General features: G+C 54.8%; 1 protein-coding gene across 1 annotated transcript in view; it reads right to left on the bottom strand.

Annotated features, from left to right (window-relative positions):
• The window catches only part of CRYBG2 (crystallin beta-gamma domain containing 2), a 32,167-nt gene extending 26,748 nt beyond the window's left edge, over positions 1–5,419 (bottom strand). The window contains exon 1 of the mRNA XM_032759407.2: positions 5,325–5,419. The gene's annotated coding sequence lies outside the window, so the exon portion shown is untranslated. The remainder of the gene's footprint in view (positions 1–5,324) is intronic.
• Between the last annotated feature and the right edge of the window lie 7,213 nt (positions 5,420–12,632).

Here is a 12,632-nt window from a genome sequence, read left to right on the forward strand (position 1 = left end):
GGCATGTGCCACCATGCCCAGCTAATTTTTGTATTTTTAGTAGAGATGGGGTTTCACCATGTTGCCCAGGTTAGTCTCAAACTCCTGACCTCAAGTGATCCACCCACCTTGGCCTCCCAAAGTGCTGGGATTACAGACGTGAGCCACTGCGCCCGGCCTAAAAAAAGTTTTTAATAAAAACAAAAATAAGGCTGGGTGCGGTGGCTCACGCCTATAATCCGAGCACTTTGGGAGGCCAAGGCGGGCCGATCACCTGAGGTCAGGAGTTCGAGACCAGCCTGACGAACGTGATGAAACCTAGTCTCTCCTAAAAATAAAAACATTATCCAGGCATGGTGGTGGGCACCTGTAATCCCAGCTACTTGGGAAACTGAGGTAGGAGAATCGCTTGAACCCGGGGGGCAGAGGTTGCAGTGAGCTGAGATTGCGCCACTGCACTCCAGCCTGGGCAACAGAGCGAGACTCTGTCTCAAAATAAAAATAAAAAGAAAAAGTAAATAAATGGAGCCCCTTGGCTCTGTTAGGGCCCTTGGGCTTTATAATGCCCTCTTCCCTCAAGCCTGTCCTCTATGATTATTTCCCTACTGAAGGTCAAGAAACCGAGGGTCAGAGAAGAGGAGCGACTGACCCAGCATGACGCAGCTATGAGGTTGTCAAGCGGGGATTTAAATTCCCATCTTCTGATTTCATATCCAGGCATCCTCCCTCCTACCCCCAGGCCATGCTCTAGGGCATGTCCAGCTGCTCCCGTGATCCTCCTCAGCAGAGTATGTCTCACCCTCCATCCTGGAGGGGTGGGGCCTGGGTCTGGTTTCTTTTCTGACTCTTCCTTGATCTCTCTGGGTCTCCATGGCCTCCCTTACTAAATGTAGGATAATATTAACACCTGCCGAAGAAGACCTTCTAAGCTTCTGCTATGGCTTGAGTATTTGTCCCCTCCAAAACTCATGTTGAAACTTAATCCCCAATGTGGTAATATTCAGAGGTGGGGCCTCTAAGCAGTGATTGGGTTATGAGGGCTATGCCTCATGAATGGATTAATACATTCATGGATTAATAGATTAATGGTTTAATGGATTAATAAGCAATCATGGGAGTAGGACTAGAGGCTTTTTTTTTTTTTGAGACAGGGTTTTGCTCTGTTGCCCAGGCTGGAGTGCGGTGGCACAATCTCAGCTTACTGCAACCTCTGCCTCCTGGGCCCAAACAGTCCTCCCACCTCAGCCCGCCGAGTAGCTGGGACTACAAGCATGCACCGCTATGCTTGGCTAATTTTTGTATTTTTTGTAGAGATGGGGTTTCACTATGTTGCCCAGGCTGGTCTCAAACTCCTGAGCCCAAGAGATCTGCCTGCCTCCGCCTCCCACAGTGCTGGGATTACAGGTGTGAGCCACTGTGCCTGAGCAGACCAGTGGTTTTATAGGAAGAGGAAGGGACACCTGAACTAGCACCTCAGCCCCACTGCCATGTGATGCTCTGAGCGCCCTCGGGACTCTGCAGAGAATCACCAACAAGGTTCTCACCAGATGCACCCCCTTGACCTTGGGCTTCCAGGTTCAAGTATTCCATTATAAGCAACAGAAAATAGACTAAGCTCCCTAGGAACTCTCAGGTCAATTTCTCTGTTTTAATAGTAAGGACAACAACAGCCATTTGGGGAGGGCTTACTCTGCCAAACACCTTGCTAAGTGCTTTACATTCATTGTCCCATTGAAGCCTCAGAAGAATCCCACGAGCTTGAGACCTCGTAAAGAATAAATTATTAATAAATTAGATCATACATTCCCATTTTGCAGATGAGATTTTTTAAATGCTCAGAGAGGTTAAGAAACTTGTCCAAAGTCACAGAGTAGCCGAATCAAGACTTGAACCCCAACCCTAAGTGCTTACCCACCATACCAAACTTCCTAATATATGTATCCTATAACTGAGTCTCTGGTTTGGGGGTTTACATTTACAGGGAGCCACGTCCGTCCTGGAGGGCCTCTCCACCCCCACTCCCTGACTTCCAAGCTACACTGACCACGGCAATCCTATTCTTAGACCCCACGAACCCCAGAGAGGCCAGCCTGTTCAGCCTCAGTCTTTGGGCCTTCTCCATGAGGTACCCCCCACCCAGAGACCGACTCTGGGTGGGAAATGGACCCACTGCCCCCACTCCCCTCCCCCATTTCCCATTGTCCTCCTTCCTGAGAAGCTGGTGGAATTCAGAACTTTGACCCTTCCCTGTGGCCACAGCAGTGACTCAGGTTTTATGAGGGGCAGAGATGAAAGAGACTGAGGCCCCGGGAAGCCTGACCTGACTCCAGGACCGCTGGTGGCTATGACAGTGTCAGGGACAGTGTCCAAGGGGGCCTGGAAGGTGAAGGGGTTAGGTAGAGCCCTGGTCCTTTTCCCAGGCCAGGGTTTCCTGAGAGCAGGACACAGCCAGACACCAAAGGCTCTAGATTTTAGCCTCTCACTGAGGCCCCAACCCACTCCCCTGTCCCCATTAGGGAGCTCCTTTTTTTCCTCATGCAACCCCTGCCCTCCTCGCTGGGACTCCCCCCAGATGAAGTTTGACGCTCTCGCTAAGCACCTCCTAAGCCCCGTCCACCTGCCTCCCACTCTCCGAGCTTCCTTGTCTCTGATGGTGCTTATAGTAAGTGGCAAAGCTTGAGCTCTATCTCATTCATTCATTCATTCATTCCATTACTCACTCATTCAATGCTAATTGTGTCAAGGGATGTGCTAGGCCTTGGCTAGACTCAACCAGAACCACAGCCAACTTTCTCATGAAAGGTGGCATATTAAGAAACTAGGGGCCAAGGAATTAGACATAAAAACAGGGACATTTGGAAAGTGCCATAGGCATCAGGAAAGCAACAGGAGAGCAATGTTGAAGGGAGCGGCTGATCATCAGATCAGATATTGTCAATGACCTCTTACCAATCAGAATTTAACGTCTTTCTCAACCAGCCCAACCCCTGGACAACACCCCTGATAGCCAGTCATTCCACAAGCATGTGGTCATTGGCTTCTGCCTGCATACCTCCAGGGACAGGGAGGTCACCACTTGACAGTTCACCTGCCCCGTCCCTGAACAGTCATGACTGCTAGAATGTCCTTCAGACTCTGCTGGAATGTGCCTGCCTATAGATGCCCCCTTTTATCCTTGCTCTGAAGACATACCCCAATACAATGACCCAGGATGCCTCTCCTGGGCCAGCAGAAGGGGCCATTCCCAGAGCCCTTTCTTCTGCAGGGCCCCAGACCAGAAGTGGATTTGTTGGCAGCGTGACCTGTGACCTCCAAACAAGGCATGTGGAGCTGGGAAGGGAGAGGCTGAGGAGGGGGCGGGGGGACTGTGGGAAAGAGCCTTGTCTAACCCAACAAGTCCTGGATTCTCCCCACTTACCTGTGAGTCACCCCCAAACTAGGCCAAACCAGTCCGCAGGCCCACATGCAGGCAAACACATGCTGCGTCACATAGACGCAGGCACAGACACACAGATACCAACACAGACCCACAATCACACAGGCACAAAGATACACCTAGACGCCTACAAAAACATACACAACCAGGGACACACACACAAATACACACTTACCCAAGAAATACAAACACACACAGGCACTCAGAGCCACAACAGACACACAAATCACATACACACAGACAGAAACACAGACACAATGACACACATGTGCACACATTCACAATACACACACAGTCAATTCACAGCCACAAGCTCTCTTCCCCTTGAAATTCACCTACCCCTGAACGTGGACACACACGCTTGGATGCACACGTATCTTACGCATTCCCACTGGCAGTCCCAGCTATGTCTCACTTCTTCTCGACTCCCGTATTTGCCAATCTTGGCCCAGAGAAACTTCTCCCAGGAAGGGGATATAGAAGGATGATGTTTCGGGAGGTCACCTGCCCCCCGCTGTAAGTGAGCCCTAGCCTCCCACCTGAGTCTGTCATTATCCGCCTGGGCCCAAAATAGCCAGGTATTGGCAGATAGAAACCACATCTCCCCAGCTAACCCTACTTCTCTTTCCCGTCCCCCTCTCCAAGGTAGCCCCCTCCACCCACCTTCCCTCTCTCTGTAGCCCTTCTCCCCCAGCCCATGACTGCTGGGGCATCCAAGCAGGTCTCAGAGCCAGCCTGGGTCCTACATCTCCCTCTTCCTTGGCACGGAACCAGTCACACTGACCCCTGCTTGGAGGACCCCAGTATCCCTGATTCTGCCTCTGCTACTACAACGCTGCCCAATCCACCGCCGTGGGAGCCCAGAAAACCCTGGAGCCCACACAGCAACCTCACCTAACCCTCCACTCTCTGCACAGGGCCAGAGGCTTCCTCCAGGCAGGATGGAGCAGTGGTTAGAGCACAGGCACTGGAGTTACAGAAACCTAAGTTCAGATTCTAGCCCCTTCACTTTCTAGTTGACTTTGAGCAAGTGACTTAACCTTTCAGAGCCTCCTAGAATTAGGTGGCAGGGGTTGGGATTAGTCCCTACTTCATGGGATGGTTGGGAAGATTAAATAAAATTATGCTTAGAAAACAAATTGCAAATGACAGCCACCCCATCATTCTTAAGCACCCTTCAAAACCCCACCCCAGGCTCATTTCCTCTTCAGGGTCATCCCTGGGAGGTTCCATGTTCATTCCTCCTTGACGAGCTTTGGGGGACACATCCTTCCACCTCTGCGTCCCCCAGGCAGATTTAGGAGAGTCATTTCAACACAAATAAAACCAGGCTTGGAAAACTCGACACCTGCTCCTTTGGCTTCCAGCGCAGAGCCAGGTGGGGTAATTATTGCTGTCACTGAGACATAATTAATAAGCATCCCTGCTATTTTGGCACCCCCAGTCTCTGGAGTTCAAAGTATATTCCTGTAAGCACCTCCTCCTTCCTCATTTTTAGCTACCAAACCCTCTCAACAACTCAAGGCCCAGAGAGGTTAAGCAACTCGCCTCAGGACACCCAGCACCTAGGCTGGGTGCCAATTCCCAGGCTGAGTCTGTGGCCTCCTGAACAGAACTGGGGAGTGGTGTGTGCTGTGGAGAAGGTGACCCCCCTTCCTGCCCATCCTCTCCCTGACAGGCTTTCCCCTTTCTCAGATGGACAGTGCGGGTAAGCAGCAGTGGGTTCCAGGAGGTAGCCTGTGGGCAAAGGGAGGGAGAGGAAGGCAGGGTTGGAGCAGGGAGGGAAGGCAGAGTCGGCTCAGGGTCCTGAATGAATGGGCCTGGAGCTGGAGAGGCCCAGGGAACAGGCAAAGTCTCAAGACAGGGCAGCCAGGCCAGTCTCCCCTCCCATCTCCCCACAGAGACCGACCTCTACTCACAGTCTGCGTGGGGACCCAGGTGTCCGGCCAGCCTGGAGCTCCGGCTGCTGGCCCGTGCTCCCCTGATGCGATTGGGCTCTCAGCTGGGGTTCCTGGGGCGGGGCCGTCTGGCACTCCGTGATGGGGCGGGGCCCCTGAGGAGGCTCCCACCAGCCCTCGGATTCCTCAGGGCCGCGGGGGTGTGGAGCTGGTTGGGCCGGTTCTTCACCCTCCTCCCCAGGTGCTAGCCTGTGCCCCAGCAGGGTGACAGTGATGTAGTAGCGGGTCCTCCTGGAAGAGGGACTCGTGTGTAGGGTCTGGGCGGGCTCTGGGAAGGCAGTCCCTGGGGTGGCAGGCTCGCCCTTTGTCCCCTCTGCCCTGGGGAAGGATGCAGGGCGGGGCAGCAGGGCTGCGTCTTCCAGGTTGCTGGGTGGCTCAGGCCTCAGAGGGACCTCTGGAGCTGTGGGTGGAGACTGCTGACAGGTGCAGCCTGAGGATCCCTGCTCCCCGTGTCCAGGAGCAGGCCCTGGGTATGGGGGGTGCCTGGCACGAGCAGACTCTCCTGAGGCCACTTCCAGGGCCAGGCTCTCAGGCCCCAGGGAGGCATGGCTGGCCAGGTCAAAGGCGCTGCCCACTGCTGGCCTCTGCAGGCGCCCCAGGGACTGAGCAGGACCCCCCAAGATTCCTTGTTGCTTCCAAATCCAGAAATCACCGTGGCTCCCTACATGGATGTCCCATTCTGAGCAGCTCTGGCCTTGGGCCTGGGTGAAAACAGAGACAGACATTGAGAGAGGCAGGGGCACAGTGACAGCTCCCGCTGCCCTCCAGGCACCCCTGGTACCTAGTACCTTCCCTGTCACAGGGAAGCTGAACAGGGCTCTGACACCAAGGGAAGCTGCCCTAGGGAGAGGCTGCTAAGGCCACCAGAGCTGGACAAAGGGACAGAGCTCTGGGAAGGCCCTTCAGCATTTAACTCATCCCTTCCCATTCTACATAAGAGGAAAGTGGGGCCCAAAGAAGACGGCGACATGACTGAGATCACACAGCAAGCCAGCGAGAGCTCCCAACTCTCAGGTGCCGCACACCCTCCCAGGTGACAAGGCACCCAGGGCCTGGCCGGCCATGCCTCCCAAAGGCTGGGGATCCCAGCTTCCTCGCAGTCCTGAGGTGCTTCCCCGCCCTGGGGCTGAGGGCTGGTGGGCAGGCCTGCCTCAAGTGCCCATGGCCTCCACCCATTCCAGGCTAACAGAGAGACTGCGGCCACCTCTCTTGTACCCTCCCAGCTTAAGACCGAACACCTGGGAGGAGGTACCTGGGATATAAGGGAGCCAGAGAAGAGGGTTCCCCTGAAATGGGACAACATCTGACCTCTTCTGCTGTCTTCCCCTGGGGTCCAGCCTGGCTGTGGAGATAAGAGGAGAGGGCTCAGCACCCCAGACCCAGATGGACACTGCCCCCAAAACCACCCATTTAAAAAGATGGGCTGTTTCCTTGGCAACAGAGGAGGTCAAAATTCCTCCTAACAGGGGTCCTTGCTGCCAAATGCCTGAATTTACTCATCTATGAAACAGATGCAGCCTCTCATTCCCCAGGGGCTGACCACCTCAAGAGACAAGAGTACAGTGATGAACGTGGAAGCTTGGATCGAGGCAACCTGGGCTTGAATCCCAGCCCTGCTGCTTCCTGTAATAGCTGCAATACCGTTTGCATTTCAGTTTCCTCATGTGGAAAATGGGTGTGATAATAACAGTACCTGCCTCCTGAGAGTGTGGTACAGATGGTACAAGATAGTCCATGCAGAGGGCCCAACACATAACAAGTAGGCAATTAAACACTGGCAATTACTCATGGTTTTCAAGATCCAAGAGAGACACATGGCTGCTTAAGCCACCTCCAGAGGAGGCTGCCCTCACTCCTCCAAGGGAAGAACACTTTTTCACTGTTCAATTCAGGGCTCAGGTCCCCACTGCAGATGAGGAAACTGGGGCAGGAGGTTAAGCCACTGGCCCAGCCTCACCCCCGAGGGGCCATGCCAGGAAGTGGGAAACAGGGACCAAAGATGGAAGGCGGTCAGGCCAAAGAAGAGAATGGAGAGAAGCGAGGCCCCTCTGCCCCTGCATCCCTCCCCAGAAGATCCCAGCTTTAGGAAGTCACATTTCCTGAAAGTCCGGGCCCCAACCGTGCGGGATGTCCCATATTCATTACTTTATCTCCCGCAACAGCCTTGAGAGTGGAGCATTATTGTTCCCATTTTGCAGAAGGGAACACTGAGGTTTCGAGGAGGGGAACGATCTGCCCAGGGTCATGTGTTGGATCAGTGGCAGAGGGAGGACTAGAGCTCCGGTTGTCTGACTTGTCGGTCCAGGTTCTCGAAACCTGCTCAGCCCTCCCAGACTCCTGCCCTCCCCACTGCCCTTTGGATTTTCTCCTACCTTGAGGCTGACATTGCAGGTGGTACCCTGGGCTAGGTCAGAGCAGCTCCGGCCATCCCCAGGCCTGGGAAGGAAGCGCAGGGGGAAGAGAATGAAGTAGCCTCCTCCTGTGCCAACACCATCACCCCCAGTCTGGACCCGGGAGTCCTCTCCCCCAACCTTTTTTCAGGGCCCACAGCCCAGCAGGATGAACTCCTAACACATTTTGGGGAAGGTCTATGTGGCAGCCTCCTCTCTGTTCCCTCTCCCAGCTGTCCACTTCACCCCCAAGAGGCAAAGAAAGAGACAGGAATGGGCTTGATTGCAACATGGGGGCTGGGCCTGTTATGGGGCTGGAATACAGAGAAAGACAGTGCCCTGATAATGCAAAAGTTGGCCGTTTGCTGAGGCCCTCCTGTGTGCCAGGCTTGGCACTAGGCATTGTGCCAACATGATGTCCCCTAAGCCTCACAGTAATCCCAGAAGGTGGATATTAGTGCCCCATTTCTCGGATACAGAAAGTGAGGCCGAGAGAGGTGAAATGACCTGCTTAGACTACACTCCAAAGGTTGGCTGGACACCACGGCATGAATGGGGGCCAGGTGGGAAAGTGCCTTGGCTCCTCCTCTGCACACTCCATACCCCCAGCAATCAGCAGGGGTCAGAGGCCCCCGCCTCGGTACCGGGGTCCCATTCCCAGGGCGGGTGAGAATGGAAAGCAAGTGTAGCATGGCCAAGAATCATCATACTGGCCCTGCAGAGAGCCTGAGCAACCCCTCCCAGCCCTCCCCACCCCTGACTCATTTGCACCTCCAAGTCCAGAGAGGGAGGGGAAGTGCCGCCTGGGCCTATAGTGCCAGACAGGGTAAAGGGGGAGGGCGTGTCTTCCAGGCGGGGGCGGGCAGGGCACTGGCAGGGTGTGGACACCCCAGGGCACCCAGGCTTCCAGGCATAGGGTGACTGGACCTTCCTCTCCTCTCTCTTTAGGGTGACAGAGCAGTACAAATCCCTGCCCTCATTTTGCCCCCACCACACCCCCACTCCCCCGGCGCAGGCTGAAGACAACTGTACCATGATAAGATCAGAACAAATTGCCGGGTAACTGGGCAGACACACAAACACCCACGCGTGAGAGCACACCCTATGCTCTTCACGGATGTAGGGCCAGAAAGCTGTGGGGCGCTCGGATTCTCAATACTGCCTTCCCTGCCTTTCGACTTGGCCTTCCACAGGATGTTTTTCCTTCTGTTTAAAACATTTTAAAGTTTTAGAAGAGCACAAGGGGCCAGGCGCAGTGGCTCACTCCTGTAATCCCAGCACTTTGGCAGGCTGGGCGGATCACGAGGTCAGGAGTTCGAGACCAGCCTGGTCAATATGGAGAAACCCCGTCTCTACTAAAAATACAAAAATTAGCTCGACATGGAGGCACGTGCTTGTAGTCCCAGCTACTCAAGAGGCTGAGGCAGGAGGATTGCTTGAACCTGGGAGGCAGAGGTTGCAGTGAGCCGAGATCATGCTACTGCACTCCAGCCTGGGCGACAGAGTGAGACTCCATCTCAAAAACTAAACAAAACAAAACAAAACAAAAAAAGAGCACAAGGGACCAGGCCTGGTAGCTCAAACCCGTAATCCCAGCACGTTGGGAGGCCAAGCCAAATCACTTGAGCTCAAGAGTTTGAGACCAGGCTGAGCAACATAGCCAAATTCCAACTCTACAAAAAATAAAAAGATTGGGTGGACATGTTGGTGTGTTCCTAGCTACTTGGGGGGCTGAGGCAGGAGACGTTTGAGGATGCAGTGTCCTATGATGGTGACACTGCATTCCAGCCTGGGTGACAGAGCAAGACTCTGATTCTATTAAAAAAAAAAAAAAAAGTAAAAAAAATCAAAATAAAAGAGAGGCAGGTGCAGTGGCTCACACCTGTAACCCTGGCACTTTGGGAGGCTGAGGTGGGCAGACTGCTTGAGTCAGGAGTTCAAGATCAGCCTCGGGAACATGGTGAAACCTTGTCTCTAGAAAAAATCAGCCAAGCATGGTGGCACGTGCCTGTAATCCCAGCTACTCAGAAGGCTGAGGTGGGAGGATCACCTGAGCCTGGGGAGGTCGAGGCTGCAGTGAGATGCAATAGGGCCACTGCACTCCAGCCTGGGCAACAGAGCAAGAGTCCATCTTAAAAAACGAATAAGTAAATACATAAAAGATATAAGAGCACAGGGAGCATTTCACATTAACATCCAAAATCGTGGTACATTGATACACATATTTTTATGCTTCAAGATACTCATACACACTTATTTGATCAACCACAACACTCTAACATCAGCTACCAGTGCACGGGCTCAGAGAGGTGAAGCAATCTGCTCAGGGTCATATAACCAGTGGCACCTACAGCTAGGAGCTGGGACCCCCAGCTTGCAGTCTGGCAGGCCCTACAGGCAATGGAGCTTCAGAAATGTGGGCTCTGAAGTTAGACTGCCAAAGCCTGTGTCCCGGCTACACCACGTCCCAGCTGTGTGGCTTTGGGCAGGTGACGTCACCTCTCTGAACCTCCATTTCCTTATCTGAATCATGCGGAATACCTGCTTCATAGGGCCGCTGTGAGGATTATGTGAGATAATCCAGGTGAAGTATGAAGCATGTGGCAAATAAAGGCTTACTGTTATTACAATCTAGAGCTATCTCCAGGGGTGGGGACGACAGGGGAAAACCTCTCCGTGGCATCTAAGTGCAAATGCAGTACGGTCTCAGACGGAACCTGTCAGGTTCATGACAAAGGGATATGAAGACATCAGCTGTGATGCGAGAATCAAAGTCCATAGGGAAGGGAAGAACTACTGCCTTGGCCCTTAAACTGTCTTTATCGTCTGCAGGCTGCCTGCCTGACTTAGAAATTGTCCACATAAGTTGTAAAGTTTTAAAAGAGCACAGGGACCATTCCACATTCACATCCCAAATCGTGTTACATTAACACACACGCACACCATATATGTGTGTGCGTGTGTGTATATATATATTTTTTTCTTCTTTTTTTTTTTTTTTTTGAGACGGTGTCTCGCTCTGTCGCCAGGCTGGAGTGCGGTGGCTCGATCTCGGCTCACTGCAACCTCCGCCTCCCGGGCTCAAGCGGTTCTCCTGCCTCTGCCTCCGGAGTAGCTGGGACTACAGGAGCGCGCCACCACACCCAGCTAATTTTTGTATTTTTAGTACAGGAGGGGTTTCACCATGTTGTTTGGCCAGGATGGTCTCAATCTCTTGACCTCGTGATGTGCCCGCCTCGGACTCCCAAGACACATATATTTTTATGCTTCGAGAGATACACATACACGCTTATTTGATCACTACACTCTCTCTTTCACACACACACACACACACACACACACACACACACACACACACACGGTCTAGGGCCCAGGGGCGCCCCACGCGACCTTTCTCCATCTCTCCTCACCTATCCCGGGATGTGGCCTCCGAGGTCTCTTTCCCGCTGTGCTCCCTCCGGACCCCTAACCCAGCCAAAAGGCGGGCCAGGCAGGCCCCCGGGCCTCCGCACCGCTCGGCCATGGCGAGTGAAAGACCCGGAGCTCGGTCCGTCCGAGCGCCTGACCGCCGGGGCTACCCGCATCCGCTGCATTTGCGGAGAAATGCCTCCTCCGGCCCGCCCCCCTAGCAAACAGAGGCCCCACCCGCAGCCCATGCGGGCGGTGACACGATCCAGATGGTGCCCATGCCCTGGGGCACTCTCCAGGACCCCCAACCTCATTGTTCTCCTCGGACGGCAGACCCCAGACGTTCGGCAAGAGCCCTTGCCCCCACCCCGGGGGCGTGGTTCTCCGCCCGGTCCGCGCTACATCTTCAAGCCCCTGGAGGCGCCAGGGCCCCCCAACAGCCCCGGGTGAGCTAGCCCGAGAGCAAGACCTGCAGGAGGCGGGACAGGGAAAGTGGCCTGGGGCGAACAGAGGTGGGGAGGCGGGGCTGAGCGAGCGAGGGAGCTCCCCCAGGAGCAGGAGGAACTGGACACGGGGGGCGCGTGCGGGGAGGGGGGCGGGTTCAGAATGGGCGTGGTCTTGCCGAATGGGAGGGCCTAACGCGAATGGTTGGCGTCCCACGCGGGGCCCAAGGTGTGACACGGGTGGGCTTGGTACCGGGACCTTAGCTACTGGTGGGGCCGAAGCCCACCCTGCCATCGTTCTGCCACGGTCAGTGGGGCTTGCTCCTCCCTACGGGAAGCACTTACGGCCGGGAGCGGGAATCCCGTCACCACCGCGGTGGGGAAGCCGCACAGAAACCCACGGGATGCGGACGGCGCCACCTCCTGGAAGTCGGCCAGAGAACCCCACTCTGTCCGCAAATCGCTCTTATTTAATAACAACTATCATCGATTGTGATCCTAACCTGGGCCTCCTGCCTCCCAGGCAATACCCTTTTCCGCCTGGCGCGGCCTCTCTGACTCGAGTGGGGATGGGGAGCACCTTGTACATTTCAGAGGATCCTCCGGGCCTACGGGGAGAAAGGCCATCAGGCCTCAGCTCCCCAGGGTCTCTGCCAGTTCTTCTCTGCCTGTAGCCCTTATCTGGCTGCAGCCTCCACGCCTTCCCTGAGGCTGGCACCCTGTTAGCCCAGAGTGTTGTGGTAACTAGACGCGGTTGACAGAGGACATCATGCTTCTGGGTCGTGAGTGGACCCTGATATCTTGAGTCTCCTTCCTCGATAGCCCCACAATGAGGGGCACCCTCCCCCTCCACCTCGCGACGACCATGCAGGGAGTACCGGCTGAGGCGCAAGCGGCTAATAGGACCGGTGAGACCCAGGCGGTGGGGGCAACAGGACCTTCTGCACAGGTGTTGGGAACAGGACAATGTGCCCAGGCTGGACAGCACGGTCGGCACCCTGCAGCGCGCTGGAGGGCT

Source organism: Hylobates moloch, unplaced genomic scaffold, assembly GCF_009828535.3.
Source record: "Hylobates moloch isolate HMO894 unplaced genomic scaffold, HMol_V3 SCAFFOLD_9, whole genome shotgun sequence".
NCBI classification, from domain to species: Eukaryota; Metazoa; Chordata; class Mammalia; order Primates; family Hylobatidae; genus Hylobates; species Hylobates moloch.